The 17604-nt window shown below is 38.9% G+C and overlaps 1 protein-coding gene across 1 annotated transcript in view; it reads left to right on the top strand.

The window, feature by feature from the left end:
* The window catches only part of MYO16 (myosin XVI), a 643638-nt gene that overhangs the window by 99227 nt on the left and 526807 nt on the right, over positions 1-17604 (top strand). The gene's annotated exons all lie outside the window — the stretch shown is intronic.

The raw sequence follows: 17604 nt of genomic DNA, 5'->3' as shown, positions 1-17604 counted from the left end.
GATGTGGTCCTTGCCAGATGGAATTCACAGGAGACCCAAACAAATGGATAAATAGGATGCAAGGTGACTGGAGCTAGGAGAGTTCCCTGTACTGCACGGAGCGTGGGCAGTGAGGAGCAGGCATGGAGCAGCATGGAACAGGCGTGGGGCAAGCATGGGGCAGCATGTGGCAGGCGTGGGGCAGGCATGGAGCAGATGTGGGGCTGGCGTGGGGCAGCATGTGGCAGGTGTGGAGCAGAGTGGAACAGGCATGGGGCAGGTGTGGGGCAGCATGGGGCTGGCATGACACAGCGGGCTTAGCTGGGTGGAGACAGGGCGTCATGGCTGCATTCTAACAGCCTACCCTCTAATTACTTTCTCACTTCCTCACTTCAGGCAGTGAGATGTGTGACTCATCAGGAGTGACATGTTTCAGGTTCTGTCTCTTGTTAGTAGACCCTGCCTTCCCTGCTAGACAAGAAAATAAACCAAGAAAAGATCTTTTTTAAAAACTTAAGATTAATGTGGGGGTACAGTTAGATTCCATAATTTGTAATTGTAAGGTTATAATCCGATTTCGAAGTGTGTGCCCTGCCCAGGTAGTATGCCATATACCCACCAATGCATTGTACCCACTGGGCGGGAATTCACCCACCCCTCCCCCTCTCTCTGTGCCTTTGCTTGAATTTCACTGAGCTTTCCTCTCCTGTGAGCTTGCAGGTGTGAATCTTCTTCTGATTTAGTGCTGGGTACAGGCCACGTTTGCCTTTTCATTGTGATACTTCACTGAGAAGAATGGTTTCCAGTTCCGTCCATGTTGTTACAGGGTTACATAATTTCCATAATTTTTCTGGCTAAATAATATTCCACGCATATATATACCACAATTTATTAATCCATTCCTGCGTTGAAGGGCACGTGGGTTGTTTCCACATCCTTGCGACTGTGAATTGTGCTGCTATAAATGTTTGAGTGCAAGTTTCCTTGTGGTAAAGTGCCTTTTTTTTTCTTTTGTGTAACCTAGTAAAGGGATTGCAAGATCAAATGTAGGTCTACTTTTAGCTCTTTAAGGAGTCTCCGTGCTGCCTTCCACAGAGGCTGCACCAGTCTGCAGCCCCACCAACAGCGTGTAAGTGTTCCATTCTCTTCACATCCACACCAGCATCTACTGTTTTGGGATTTTATGAAATAAGCCGTTCTCTCTGGGGTTAGGTGATTTGATATCTCAGTGTGGTTTTTATTTTCATTTCCCTGATTATTAGAGATGATGAGTATTTTTAAATGTGTTTGTTGGTCATTAGTATGTCTTCATGAGAAGAAATGTTAGTTCTTATATAAGCTCAGTCTTGAGATTAAACAAGGATGAAACTTATGTAGAAGTAGCCAGGGTGGGGGTTGATATTTAGACACAGAGACTCTGGCATTTCATGTTGAAGATGATGGGGAATGGAGAGGAAAGAGATGAAAAAGACAAAAAGTAAGACTTATTTCTACGGCTTAGAAATGGATTGATTATAGCCACATTTAAAGGTCATGAAAGCAGATCAAACACATTAACTTTGATTGCTAAAGTTCAATTAAATTTGATTAAAATGTAAGAATAATTGTTTTTAGCTTTTTCTGAATATGGCAGGGCACATTTGTATGTCTGAAAAAATCTGCATAATCTCTGGATTTGACATTCTGTCTGCCTGTAAAAACATTGGAAATATGTAAATGAGTGATTGTATCTAAATGCATCTTCATTTTTGGATGTGCTTGTGACATTCTAAAATTCATCTTTACTTGTTCCCTCTCTTTACTTCTTGACATCCAATTACTTACCATGCTCTTCTGGTTATGTTAGTTGGTTCTTGATATGTAACAAACTTTCAAAACTTTGTCCATAATAGACGAGGAAGGAAGACTTCCCAAATCATTCTCTGTATCCAGCGATGTCTCAATACTAAAACAAGACAAAGATGTTCCATCAAATCTATAGAGAGAAGTCCCTTAGGAATATAAGAACAAAAGTATTCAACAAAATACCAGCAAAGCAAATAAAAAAAACAACAACAAAACATAGAAAACTTTTATTCAGCATGACCAAGTTTCATTTATTTCAGGAGTGCAAGGTTGGTTCAAGATATGAAAATCAATCAGTATAATACATTATATTAATAGAATAAAGTACAAAAGCCAAACTCTCATCTCAGTAGACTCAGAAAAAACATTTGGCAAAATCTAACACCCTTTAATGATATTTTTAAAAAGCCACACAGTAAACTACAAACATAAATTCACTTCCTTAACCTGTTAAATGTTAAGTACCCCTTCTACCAGGGTACTTAAATAAGAAAATGAAATAAATGGGACTTATATTGGGAAGTAAGAGGTAAAATTGTCTATGTAACCATGATCTTGCACATAAAAAACACTTAAGAAATCCACACATAAAATATAACTGTGTTCTACATGTTTGCATATTTACAGGATATGGGATTAGTGATCTGAAATCAATTTTATTCCTATAAACCATCATTGAGCAACCCAAAATGAATTTAAGAAAAAAATTTCAGATACAGATAATAACAAAACATATACATTACTTAAGGGTAAAGTTTACAAAACAAGTAGAAGAATTGTATGCTTAAAATTACAAATTATTATTGAAAGAAATGCTAAATACATGGAAAGACATTCTGTGTTCACGGATCAAAAGACTTAATATTAGAAAGATGGCAGTGGTCCATAGAGTGGTCTATGGAATAAATGCAATTAATATTAAAATTGACAATCTGAGATTGAAATTAGTATGTAAATGCAAAAGACCTAGACTACTCAAAACAATCTTAACAAGATTATAGCACTGATTTGTCCCAATTTGAAAATTGCTACAAAGCTACAGTAATCAAGACAGTTTGGCACTGAAATAAAGCTAGATATACATGTAAATCAGTGGAATAGAATTAAAAGTCTAGGAGTAAACCTTTACATGTTTGGTCAATTAGTTTTGACAAGGGTACTAAGATCATTTAATGGGGGCGAAGAACAGTCTTTTAAAAAAGTTGAAAGCATTCCCACTAACAACTAGAATAAGATGAGGGTGCCCACTGTCACCCATTCTCTTCAACATAGTGCTGGAAGTCCTAGCTGAGCAATCAGACAACAGAAAGAGATGAAGGGCATCAAAATTAGGAGAGACAAGAGGTCAAACTAGCACTTCTTGCTGATGATATGATATCTAGAAAAACCCAAACATTCCACCAAAAGACTCCTGGAATTGATAAATAACTTCAGCAAAGTTGTCAAGTTAAAAAAATCAGTGTGTACAAATCAGTAGTATTCCTATATACCAATAACAGTCAAGCTGAGCATCCAATCAAAGACCACATACAATTCAAAATACCTACAAAGAAAATGAAATATCTAGAAATATACATAACTAAGAAGGCGAATGATCTGTACAAAGAAAATTATGAAACAGTGAGGAAAGAAATTGCAGATGATAGAAACAAATAGAAAAATATATCATACTCATGAATCAGTAGAAATAAATTATTAACATGTCCATACTACCCAAAGTGATTTATAGATTCAATACAATCCCCATCAAAAATACCAAAGTCATATTTCACAGTTATAGAAAAAATAACTACACTTCATTTTGAACCAGGTAAGAGCCCATATACCCAAAGCAATTGTAAGCAAAAGGAGCACATGTGTATGTATCATATTACCAGGTTTCAAGCTAGATTGCAAGGTTATGGTATCCAAAACAGCACGGTATTAGTACAAAAACAGAGGCATAGACCAATGGAACAGACAACGAAATCCATACACAAAACCATCCACATACAGCCACAGACAGCAACATATACTGGGGAAAGAAGCCCTATTCAGAAAATAGTGCTGGGAAAAAATTGGACAGCCACATGCAGAAGAATGAAATAGAACCTCTATCTCATAAAAATTAACTCAAGATGGATAAAAGACTTAAATGTAAGGCACAAAACCATAAGAATTCTTGAAGAAAATGTTTGAAAAACTTTTCTGGATATCAGCCTAGGCTGAGAATTTATGAAGAGGACCCCAATGGGAATCACAGCAACAACAAAAATAAATAACTTGGACTCAATTAAATTAAAAAGCTTCTTCACAGCTAAGTAAATAACCAACAGAGCAAACAGACAACCTACAGAATAGGAGAAAATATTTGCAATGTACACCTCTAATTAAGGGCTAGTAACCTGAATCTGCAAAGAACTTGGCAAATCTGCAAGATAAAATCAAACAGTCCCATTAAACAGTGGGTAATAGACACGAACAGAAACTTCTCAAAAGAAGATAGACAGATGGCCAATAAACATACAAAAAAGGCTGAGCGATACTAATCCTCAGGGACATGCACATTAAAACCACAGTGAGATACCACTTTACCACTGTTAGAATGGCTTTTATTAAAAAGTCCACAAGCAATGGATGCTGATACAGATGCAGAGAGCAGGGAGCACTTATACACTGTTGGCGGGACTGAAAATTACTATAACCTCAAGTAAAACAATTGTTAAGATTCCACAAAGTAGATCTATCTGCCTTTGATCCAGCAATCCCACTACTGGGTATTTACCCAAAGGAAAAGATGTCATTTAATCAAACAGACTTCTAGGATTCTCCATTCTTGTGATGCTTTACTAAGAATAATGTCTTCCACTTCCATCCAGGTACGAAGGATGTAAAGTCTCCATTTTTTTTAATAGCTGAATAGTATTCCATGGTGTACATATACCACAGCTTGTTAATCCATTCCTGGGTTGGTGGTCATTTAGGCTGTTTCCACATTTTGGCGATTGTAAATTGAGCTGCAATAAACAGTCTAGTACAAGTGTCCTTATGATAAAAGGATTTTTTTCCTTCTGGGTAGATGCCCAGTAATGGGATTGCAGGATCAAATGGGAGGTCTAGCTTGAGTGCTTTGAGGTTTCTCCATACTTCCTTCCAGAAAGTTTGTACTAGTTTGCAGTCCCACCAGCAGTGTAAAAGTGCTCCCTTCTCTCCACATGCATGCCAGCATCTGCAGTTTCGAGATTTTGTGATGTGGGCCATTCTCACTGGGGTTATATGGTATCTCAGGGTAGTTTTGATTTGCATTTCTTTAATATATAGGGATGATGAACATTTTTTCATGTTTGTTAGCCATTCGTCTGTCTTCTTTAGAGAAGGTTCTATTCATGTCTCTTGCCATTGATATATGGGATTGTTGGCTTTTTTCATGTGGATTAATTTGAGTTCTCTATAGATCCTAGTTATCAAGCTTTTGTCTGATTCAAAATATGCAAATATCCTTTCCCATTGTGTAGGTTGTCTATTTGCTTTGGTTGTTGTCTCCTTAGATGTACAGAAGCTTTTCAGTTTAATGAAGTCCCATTTGTTTATTTTTGTTGTTGTTGCAATTGTCATGGTGGTCTTCCTCATGAAGTCTTTCCCCAGACCAATATCTTTCAATGAAAAGGAGACAGATAACTACTTTTTTTTTGTCAAGGCAGATAGTAAGTCATTCTGCTTAATTTGTATATAATTTGCAAGTTTTTATGGACTGCAATTTGAAAAGGCATTATAATATGCAAAAACATGTTGCTAAATTTGATGCATATAAAGGATGGTGTTGTAAAAATGAACCAAAAGACAAAACAGTGGAACTGAAATAAAGTCTGCCTTCTCAACCAAAAAAAAAAAAAAAAAAAAAAAAAGACTTCTACACTGAATGTTTATTGCAGCACGATTCACAACTGTAAAGATGTGGAGTCAACAGAAGTGCCCATCAATTCACGAGTGAATTATGTGTTATGTATGTACACCGGCATACCACTTAGCCATGAAGAAGGATGACTTAATGTCTTTTGCAATAATTTGGATGGAACTGGAGACAGTTATTTTAAGTGAATTTATGGCAAGAATGGAAAAACAAACACCACATTTGCTGCCTATTAAATTGGAACTAAACAATGAGCTCACATGTGCAGAGGGAGTAAACCTCAATGAAAATCAAGTAGGGGGAGAAAGGAGGGGATTAGCAAAAATTTACCTAATGGATGCAATGGACACTACATAGGTGACAGGCACACTTATAACCCTGACTTAAGCATCACAAAAGTGGTCCACGTAACCAAAATCATTTGTACCCCATAATACTTTGAAATAAGAAAAAAAGACTAGTCTTTTCGGCAAATGGTTCTGAGACTACTAGATACCTACATGAAACAAAGGAATTGGACCCATACTGCAAACTATACATAAAAATTAAATAAAGTGAATTATGGAACTAATGATAAATGCTAAATTTTAACTATAAAGTTCTTATGAAAAAACACAGGAATAAATTTTTGTGACCTTGAATTGGGCAATAGTTTCTTACATATGATACTAAAATAATAATGGCAAAAACTACAAATTGAATTACATCAGAATTAATAACTATTGTGTTTCATAAGGTACCATCTAGACAGTGAAAACACAACCCATGGAATGGGAGAAAATATTTTAAAATTTTGTGTCTGACAAGGGACTTGTTTAGAACTTTAAAAATACTCTTATAACTCAAGAATAAAGAGATGAACAACTCAATTTATAGAAGGGTAAGGGACTTGAATAAGATATGCAGATAACCAATAAGAACGGAAAAGGATACCCCAAATCATTAGGAATTAGGAAAGGCAAATAAAAACTACAATGCAATACACTTCATACTTATGATTGGCTAAAATAAAAAGTCAACAATAACAAGTGTTGAGAAGGATATGAAGAAATTGGAGTCCTACTACACTGGTAGTGGAATTGTAAAACGGTGTCCCCACTTTGGAAAACAGTTTTGTAGCTCTATAAAATGTTACATATAGAGTTATTATTTGAAATGGAAGTTCTCCTAGTATAGCCTCAAGAGAATTAAACATATGTCCACACAAAAACCTGTACATGAATATTCAGAGAAATTTCATTCCTAAGAGCAAGAAAACTCTGGAAATAATCCAAATTTCCATATATTGAAAAATATAAAATGTGGTACATCCAAACAATTGAATCTCATTCAATATAAAAAGAAATGGTGCCTTTATCCATGCTACAAGAATGGATGCACCCTGAAAACCTTATGTTAAATGAAAAAAGTCAGACACAGATGGCCACAGAGAGTGCGATTCCATTCACAGAAGTGTCTAGAACTGGTACATCTGAAAAAGGTGGAAAGCAGGTCAGTGCATGCTGCAGACATTCAGAATGTTCTGGGTTTTGTTTTCGAATCATCTCACTCACCTATAGCTATCTACTTCCCATACTGGAGGGTCTACTATTATAAAAGTAAAACAAATATTTTTCTCTTTCGTGACGGGTTCACTCCATTCTGCAATCTGTATTCCCTTATTCCACCCTTCTTTCTCAGCCCCAGTGCGCTCTCTCATATCACTACATCTTCAGGGTCCCATGACTGTGCCAGTGCCTTGGTTCAGCATAAAGAGTTGTGCTTTCTGTTCAGGTGTGATGGTCCATGGCTGTCTTTCCCCTAAAGAAACCAGTAACTTGAGGATGGGATGCATGCACTGTTCTTCCTCATCTTACCCATGTCAGCTTTTTGGAAGAGGTTTACACACAGTAGTCTTTCAATAACTATTAAATTGAGTATTTGAAGAGTAACATTTTCAAATGAGAATTGTATATATAATAGACGTTTAAAAGGAAGTCCAGGTTTTCTGTAACAATCCCAAGTCAGGAATCATTCATGAAAAATGAAACGCTAGCGCTAACTGGAGCCCTACATTATCCTGGGGAGTCTAATTCCTTCACTGTTATAGTACATTTGATTTTTGAGAAAACAGCACATAACAGCAGCTTCAATTTCCTTTAGTTGAATCTTGGCCATTTGGTGCTGGTCGTATTTTGACAAAGATTTGGGAATTGACTGTGGGGAGCTGTCAGCTACCCCTGGTCATGAGTAAGCCATTGTTTCAGTGAGTTGAGCTAGAGATTCTTCTTCTGTGTGCCCCTAAAATGTGGTTCTGGGGAACTATCACATTCTTTGTGTAGGATCTGAATTCCTTCTTGATACTTTCAGCCTATCAAATGTCATAGTATTTTGGGAATTTTAATTGTTTTGAGAAAGTTATCAGAATTTATCAGTAAGTCAAAGTGATAGAAAAAAGTACAGGAAGAATGGGGTAGTAGGGCCTAATCATCTCTCCCCATGTATCTTAGCTGGGTATGAAAATGCAAGAAAAGACCAGAGGAAAGCGAAGTATTGTGGGCCTTCTCCACACTACAGTGAAAGTGATCTGCCTAAGGTGTCTGTCTATATTGTCCCAATGCCTTGAGTCTGAGAAGGGCTCCCTGCTGTCCACATGATGAAATACAACCTCTACAAACCATTTCACAGCGGGCCCATGAGCCTATCATTAGCAACATCTCCCATCCATGCACTGAACCCTCTACTCTCCAGCCATGATGCAGAGTCTTCATTTATGTGAAAGAAACCTAGTTTTCATTTTCTTCCATTTTAACCTCCCTGAGGAGCAGTGATTCTCAGACTTAATGTGTATCAGAACCAGCAGGAGAATCTAAGTCCCCCGCCCTGACAAGAGAAACGGATCCTCCCTGGAGATTTGGATCCAGTCCACCTTGATAAGCAGAGAATTTCCATTCCTAACAAGTGCTCTGAGGATGCTGTGGGTCCAGGGACCACAAGGATGACCAAAGGCCTGGATCATCCTTTCGTATTCTCTCATTCCCTCCTTGACTCTGCTTATTCTACAGATTTGAGCTAAGATAACTCATTGTAGTAAAGTTTTATTCAGCCTCTAGGAGTTGGGCAGGGGCTTGTATGTGCCTGTCCATCCTTTCTTTTTTTTTTTTTTTTTTTTTGCAGTTTTTGACTGGGGCTGGGTTTGAACCTGCCACCTCCAGCATATGGGGCCGGCACCCTACTCCTTTGAGCCATCTTTACTTCTCCCCTTGGTAGTACTCATCAACCTGTTGTTATACAGGCCTAGATACCTTGTGGTACAGACCTTATGAACATAGTTACTACAGGAAAATAGAAGAAGAAATGGGTGGAGCCCAGCATCCCCAGTCAATCTATCCTGTGCACAGCAGAAGCACTGTACACATTTGTTGATTTAACAAATGATGGTTTCACAGGGATCCAAGGACAAGGTTCTCCGCATATCTACCATATGCACTTTTAAAAATTCTGTTGTTGATATAACCTGGACATATCATCCCCAAAGAATAGCCTATCTGTTGCCTTTCCCCTAAACCATCTTCTTCCATTTTCTGATCCCACAAATGGCCTTCCCAAATACCCGGGCACATGGGACCCTGGTAGCTAACCTTTTCTCTCTTACTCTCTCACACCACAGATCACTTCCTGAGCCAGTCAGTCTCAGAGTCATCGCTTCCTAAGGACTTCTCCAATCTGGCCTATCTATACCACCGTGGCTCTATTTCAAGCCCTCATCATGTCCCCCTGGGATTATTACTAGAACATTTTTAATAGATTCCTTGCTGTCCCTCTTGCTTCCCTCAAATCTGTTCTTGACAGAGTCTCACAATTTAACTCCTCTGTTGAAAATCTGCTAAATACTCCCCATCTGCTACAAGAGCAGTCTTAATTTGGGGGGTCAGAGATCCTTTTAAACAACTGTGGGATCTTTCCAAAGATTCTATAGAAAAGGAGCATATATTTCATGGTAGAAGGAAACCTGCCCAAGGGGAGAAGAAACTGTTCCCAGCAGGGGACACCTCCAGCAAAGGCAATGGGCTAAAGGCTGTGTAAGCCAGGTGGCATTCTGCAGCATTTGCATTGCAGATAGGAAATGGCTAGAGGTGAACCTGGAGAGACAGACAGGGCTTGTCTCAGGGGAGACCTTACCTGGCAGAGAGAGCTACATTGCTTGGGCCAGCCCCCACCCCTCTCTGCTTCCATAATGCCCTGTTTATAGCTGACCTCTGTGTTTGCCACACTGTATCGTAATTGCCTATTTACCACGCTAGGACATAACTTTAGGGCAGTGACGGCTCCTTATTTATGTGTATTCATCTTCATGACCATTGCAGCCTATCAATCAATGGTTATTGAATGAAGAATGTAGAATGAACTGATACTTCTGAGTTGCCTTGGCTTTCCACACTTTGAAATCCACTTTTTTTACTGCATCTATCGTTCCTATGTTAGGAGATATGGCAATTTTTAAAACACTTAAATAGGAGAAATAATTTGCACATAGTAAAACACATAAATCTTATAGTTATAGCTTAATAAATCTTTGTATATCTCTGTATATTTATAACTGTGTAACCACCAGCCAAGTCAAAATATGAAACGTTTCTGTTGTTCTAGAAACTTCCCTTGTTCCCTTTTCCCCATCAATAGTTCACTTTTTTTATTTCTGTCATCATAAATTATTTTTGCTTGCTCTCGAACTTTATGTTAATGGACAGAGTCATAACTTTAACACTCTAAAAATATGCCTCATCACATTTATGTGATACTTTTATTTCGATGATGTTTATTCATACACTTCATAGTATAATTTACCTTAAACCATTTAACTAACACCTATATCTTGAGGTTTAGAGATGTGTGTCAATCTCCTCTGTGGTCTGGAAATAATTTCTGTAGCATTAACAGCTTGAATATCACTGCTAGTCATCATACTATGTTAACAAGTTAAACATCTCTTAATAATAATCTAAAATTCTATTCCCTTCTATCCCCTTACATTTCATACACAAAAATCTGTACATTTTCCCTTGGTAGAGTCCAACTTCTTATTTGTCAATCTCTTCTTAGCACTTTCCTTGTCTCTACACAGCTGGCTGACTGGGTCTATATGACCAGGTGTCTGAGCTGATGGGGATTCTGGGGTCTAAAAGTAAACGCCATGATAGTAGTGCCTGTTAGCATTTTGAAAGGAATCCCACATAGGATATAAATAAACAGTAACAGGATGCCGAGTGAGGGGGCTTCATGGCAATAAATCTGAGCAGCTAGCCTGACCATAGAAGGAAGGGGGCTGGGCACCACCCTGCCCTGGAACACTCGTTTCTGACGCATTTTATCCATGCCCTTCCCTTCATCCCCTTCTTTCCCCTACAGGACTTTTCCTGTGCAGCCTCTCTCTCCCTCCGTGCATGTCATGTGGAATTGAAGTTCATTGAGCAAGGGGCGATGGGGATGAGGAAGGCAGAAAAAAATATGACAGATGGAAGAAAAGCATGTCCTAGGGGTTGAGGGTACATGGCATGCTAAACTTTTTAAATTTAAATTTAATTTAAATAGGTTTAAGGAATGCAGGTTGAATTCCATTACATACGTGTGTCATCTCGTGGTAGAGTCTGGGCTTTGGTGTTCCCTGTAACAGGGTGGTGTCTATTGTAGCCTCCAGGTAACTTTTCTTCCCTCACCCCCACCCCGTGACTCTCCAGTGTCCCTTATGCCACGCTGTGCACCCTCCTGCAGCCGTAGCTCAGCCCAATTTTAAGTGATGGCGTGTAGCACTGTTTTCGGGGTTACTTCACTGGGAGTAATGTCGTCCAGTTCCATCCACGTTGCTGCAAAAGCCCTTATTTGATTCTTTCCAATTGCTCCATGGGCAGTGTGGGTGTGTGTGTCTACACGCACACTTACATGTATACATTACATTGTCTTGATCCACTAATCAGCTGATGGGCCCTTAGTCTGTTGCATATCATTGTGATTGTGAATTGCAGCATCTTAAAAATCTGAAAATAAATATTAAAATGTGGCCTGTTTTGCTGAGCTGAGTCACGCCTGTCATGGATTAATGTTCTTATACATCTTGCTTAGCACTTTCTGTTGTTCTAGAAAGTTCCCTTGTGCCTCAGTTTCTCCATCTGTTAAAAAAAGTGATAGCACCTGCTTCCTCACCCTGTTATCTAAATGAGTTGATACCTATGAAGTGATTAGAACAATGCCTGGCACATTATAAGCACCTTTTAAATTGTCATATAAATCAAGCCTTAAGGAAAATGTGAAGTCACAGCCTAAAACTGTTCACTTAGAAGCTTATTTAGAATTTTCTTACTTTTTGAATAATTCATCTGAGGTAGTAAAGGGGACACCACCCATGTATTTCTGTTTTGATGACCTGACCTTTGGGACTGTTGTGATGTTTGCGGTGGAAGCCACCGTGGAGAAGAGGGGACCCAGTGACCAAGGCAAGGCCATCAGTTCAAGTTGCTCTTTGGGGCATCCCAGACACATTTTTCTGATGCCACGTCCGTAGGTAGAACTTCTGGATTTGGGGATTCTAGGAAAAAGATATCTCTAGGATTGGTGACATTAGATAAATCACTAACAGCACATTAGGCCAGGTCAAGCCCATCTTTATGAGGACCCTGTGGAAAGGCACTGTCCATGCTGTACACGGCCCCCACCCGCCAGTCACCTGCACCATCATCTATATCCGGGCATCAGCGCTGTCATGGCTCCGTGATCCAGGGTCATCTCATCTGCTCCGTCACGATGCCCACATCATTCCCCTCACTTCATCTCGTCACACAGACATTTTATTGTCTCATGTCATCACAAGAGTAAGAAGGGCCGCATGGTTCCATCAGGTATTCTGAGAGAGAGTACTCAGCTGCATGACTCTGACTACATGCTTTGTGACTATTCCATTTTACACAACTATACTGTTGTGACTATTCCATTTTATTCCTAGTTATTAATCTCTTACTGTGACTAATTAAAAAATTAAACTTTACGGTAAGTATGTATGTATAGAAAAACAGTGTTTATAAGCATATAAGCTCATTACTACCTGTGGTTTCAGGCATCCATGGTGGTCTCAGAATGTGTTCCCCATGGATAAGGGGACTTAGTCTATAATGTTTAATTACTTGTTTAGCTCCTGGCTCATGGTCAACATGGAGCAAATATTTACTGTGAATTGGTTTTCTAGTTGATGATACCAACAAGTCTGCACCAAAGGGCATTGATATGTTCAGGGCAAATCACATCATATTTTCACTAATATAAAGATAGGATTAAGTTAATAAAATGTCAGTGGAACACAAAATATTTACAAAATCCTGGTTGGAGATGTTTTTGTTGAGTACTTGCCTGTCTATGAGAACCCTGTGTAGTAAGGTTATTTCCATTTCTCATTTTGAGGAATTTGAACCTCAAGCAGGTAATCTGACACTCAGGGGGTGGCAGACACGGGGTTTCTATCCACAAAGTTCCCCGAGTTGAAAGTGAGGAAGGGGCAGCCACTGGGGAGCCTTGGCAATGGAAGGACGGCATGTTCTGGGGCCTCTTCAGCCTTGCTCGGTGCAGCCAGCATCTGCCTGTGTTTGTTGCTTCACTCTGCTAAGTCCTTTCAACTGTACAGTATAAAAGGAGGAGGAGGTGGAGGATGAGAGGGGGACAGTGGGATTTGGGCAGGTGACAACACGAGGAAGGAGGTCAGGGAGGTGGAGGGGGAAGGAAAAGGGGAGAAGGAATAAGAGAGGAGTGGAGAGAAAGATTCTGGCAGGAAGCATGAGGTCCTGGATGCTGGGCCCGAGCACAAACCGTTTTCTCCTCACAAAGCACCCCGCACTGGTTTCCTGAGCACCGACTTCCACAGAGCAGTGCAGGGAGGGCCTGGTGTTACCCACCATGGATGGCGGGGCTGTAGCACCAAGGAGAGATAGAAGAACTAGGGGACCCTGATCTGTCACAAGCTGCTGACACATCTCCCCGTCTGGCCACTTGGAGAGAAAGAGAAAGAATTCTCTCCAGAGATGAGGAGAGAAAATTCTGGACTTCATCACCCTGAACTGTAATGTGAGCAAATGGGTCTGAGGAGCTAATGCTCCCACTCTCCTCAGAGCCATGTACTAGCTCTCACCTCCAAGCAGCCTTTTAATGCTGCATCCTGGACAGCTCATTCTGCAGATAGGAGAAAATGCTGATGTTGCTAATCTCTTATTGTGCCTAATTTATGAATTAAACTTTATCGTAGGTATGTATATGGAGGAAAACAGCATATATAGGGTCCATTGTCATCTGTGGTTTCAGAGGTCCACAGGGGGTCTTGGGGAGTGTTCCCCATGAATGAGGGGGAGCCACTCTGTCACACCTGATGACTTCTTTAGCTCCAGGCTCATGGTAAGCAGGGAACAAGTATTCTTGCAGTGAGTGCTGACACATGCATTCAAAAAGCTTTCGACTTTAATTTTGGAAAGTACTTTAGTATTATTTATGAATTCAGATACTTGTGCATTTCTTTTTCCAGATCACTTAAAAATATTATCACATTTTAGAAATCCCTCTAGAGACCACATTTTATCCATCACAGCCTGAAGTGGAGTGTGCAACTAGGTAACTCATTGATAAGAAGGAAGTTGGACCTGCCCTCCCATCTTCCTGCGACTCATTTTTTTTTCTTTTGTATACAAATATTTATAGTTATGGTTATAAGAACCATTTTCGTTACTGTCAATCCAATCACTGAGAAAAGCAATATCTCAGGAATGATTGTTAATGGCAGCTGTCACTCAGTCACTGTGTCACAGAGACAACAGAGAGTAGCATACAGTTGGGAGCTACAAAATTCATGCCTCATCTTAAGAGCTTACTCAACCCCAGCTAACAGTTGTAATGAGCAACATCAGGCCAAACGTGGCTGGGTGTATCAGTTAGCTATTGCTGTGTAACAAATTAACCCCCAAACCCAGTAGCTTAAATCAATAGGCATTTGTTATGGTTTGCAATCTATGAAACAACTTAGACAACTTGTCTTTCTTTGATATGGTCTCTCCTCCTCTGCAGACAGCCCAAGCTTGTTCAAATGAGGTCTTTGTAGCTCATGAGAAAGAGAGACAGGAAGTATACAAGGCCTCTTAGGTCCAGGTTCAGAATTGGGACAGTTGTTTCTGCCACATTCTATTGTCCAAGAGAAGTCACGAGGCCAGTCCAGAAACAGGAGGGATATAGAGGCCCCAAGTCGTTATGGGAAGAACTGCAGCAACATTGCAAAGGATGTGAACAAAGGAAGAAGTAAAGATTAGAGCCATTTTGGGCGGCGCCTGTGGCTCAGTGGGTAGGGCGCCAGCCCCATATACTGAGGGTGGCGCGTTTGAACCCAGCCCCGGCCAAACTGCAACAAAAACATAGCCGAGCATTGTGATGGCTGCCTGTAGTCCCAGCTACTCAGGAGGCTGAGCCAAGAGAATAGCTTAAGCCCAGGAGTTGGAGGTTGCTGTGAGCTGTGCTGCCAAAGCACTCTACTAGGGGTGATAGTGAGACTCTGTCTCTAAAAAAAATGCCTGTGACTCATTTTGAAGGAGTCCACAGAGAATACTGAAAAACTGAATAAGCTATTGTGTGGGGGCCACCTGTGGCTTGAGGTTCCTAAAGCTGGGTGAGACTTTGCATCATCCATGCCTAATATTTATAATCCCTACCCTATTCACAGGGTAGGGCAAAGGCGAGGCTGCCCAGTGACTGGACTTGGATTTGCACCACTAGAAACTTTTGTGTGTTCTTTATAGCTTTGTTTGGATTTTTTTGTGGTTACCTCCCATGTACATACACTCTACTCAAAATGGCGATGTTTGCAAACTTAAGTTTTAATTCCATCATTTATTATATGAAAATAACAGAACTATCGAATTTAGGAATTATCTATCAAAAGACTGGCATTATGGACCAGTCTATTATGGCATTATATACCAGTTGTATACCCTCAAAATAGGGTTCTAGATGACAACAGGAAGTAGTACCTCGCCTTGGGGCTTTTTGAAACTGTGTGTCTCATATATCACGTCTAAAAAATATTTGCTAAGCAAATTTGTAATGCTTGTCTCTCAATGGAATCATTCTAGTTTTATATTTTGGGGGGACTTGGAAATAATTTGGCCCTATTTAATAAAATTTGGTATATAATACTAACATTAAAAAATCTATTCAATGAGAACAATAGTTCCATTGTGACATTATAACTCTGAAGATAAAATAATTGAGCTTTATTAGTTTGTAAGCTAAATTAATCCCTTTTTTCCAATTCATGTATTTAATTTTGTACTTAATGACCATATTCTGCAAAATAGATGAATTGCTAACAACATATCTAATCCAGCTTAGTTCTTTTCTTGCTACTGTCATTAACTATGATATTATATTTAAGGTATAAAATTTATAATGCTCCCAATTGATTAACGTGATAACCTAACATTGAGTTGAGTTTCTTAGGAATGGACATAGATCAAGAAATTTTAATCAGTTTTAAATTATCATTTTTCCTTATTTCTGAAGAAAGCAAAATTAATAGAGCCTAAATTTCTTTCCCTCGATATTAATGCCTATATTGGGAATTAATTTTTGTTTGGTGATTATGAAAAATATAAAGATGTATTTCCATGGGTTTAAACATAGTTATACCAGTGTTGAGAGCATGAATATGTGATTTCCAGAGAGAAAAAGATGAAAGGGCTTCTGAATCTGAGGAAATGATACATACATACAGCACATGCATATGAAACAGATTCCAAGGATTTTAACGCATGTATGAAACATTTTCTCAGTGTATCCCCTCTTAGCTCTCCAAAGTGGATGGGATGGTGTCCCTATATGTTGTTCTAGAGGTCTAATTTCCAGTCTGGTAATTCCTAGCACAATACATTTGCCTGGTTCCTGATCTGAGTGTAAATGATTTCAATTTAACTCCATTCAATATGATATTGGCTGTGGGTTTGCTGTAGATGGCCTCTATCAGTTTAAGAAATGTCCCTTCTATACCGATTTTCTTAAGTGTTCTGATCATGAAAGGATGCTGGATATTATCAAAAGCTTTTTCTGCATCAATTGAGGGAATCAAATGCTCTTTGTTTTTTAATTTGTTTATGTGATGAATTATATGTATATTGATTTATGTATATTGAACCAGCCTTGAGACCCTGGGATAAAACCCATTTGGTCATGGTATATAATTTGTTTGATGTGTTGCTGGATTCTGTTTGCTAGGATCTTGTTGAATATTTTGCATCAATATTCATTAGTGTTATTGGTCTATAATTTTCTTTTCTTGTTGGGTCTTTTACTGGTTTGGGGATCAAAGTGATTTTTGCTTCATAGAATGTGTTGGGTAGTATTCTTTCTTTTTCTATATTTTGTAAAGATTAAGCAATATAGGTACTAGTTCCTCTTTAAAGGTTTGGTAGAATTCTGATGTGAAGCCATCTGGTCCTGAGCTTTTCTTTTTAGGGAGATTTTGTATAGTTGATGCTATTTCAGAACTTGATATAAGCCTGTTCAACATTTCCACTTGATTCTGGCTAAGTCTAGGAAGTTGGCATGCTTCCAAGTATTGGTCTATTTCCTTCAAATTTTCTTATTTCTGAGAATAGATTTTCTTGTAATATTCATGGAGGATTTTTTGAATTTCTGAGGAGTCTGTTATTATTTCATCTTTGTCATTTCTGATTGATGAAATTAGAGATTTCACTCTTTTTTCCTAGTTAGGTTAGCCAAAGGTTTATCTATTTTATTGACCTTTTCAAAAAAACCAACTTTTAGATTTATTGATCTGTTGAATAATCCTTTTTTTTTTTTTCAATTTCATTTAATTCTGCTCCAATTTTGGTTCTTTC

The sequence above is a fragment of the Nycticebus coucang genome, chromosome 15 (assembly GCF_027406575.1).
Source record: "Nycticebus coucang isolate mNycCou1 chromosome 15, mNycCou1.pri, whole genome shotgun sequence".
NCBI lineage: Eukaryota > Metazoa > Chordata > Mammalia > Primates > Lorisidae > Nycticebus > Nycticebus coucang.
The sequence above is the reverse complement of the archived record's forward strand: the minus strand, read 5'-3'. Positions and strand labels throughout refer to the sequence as shown.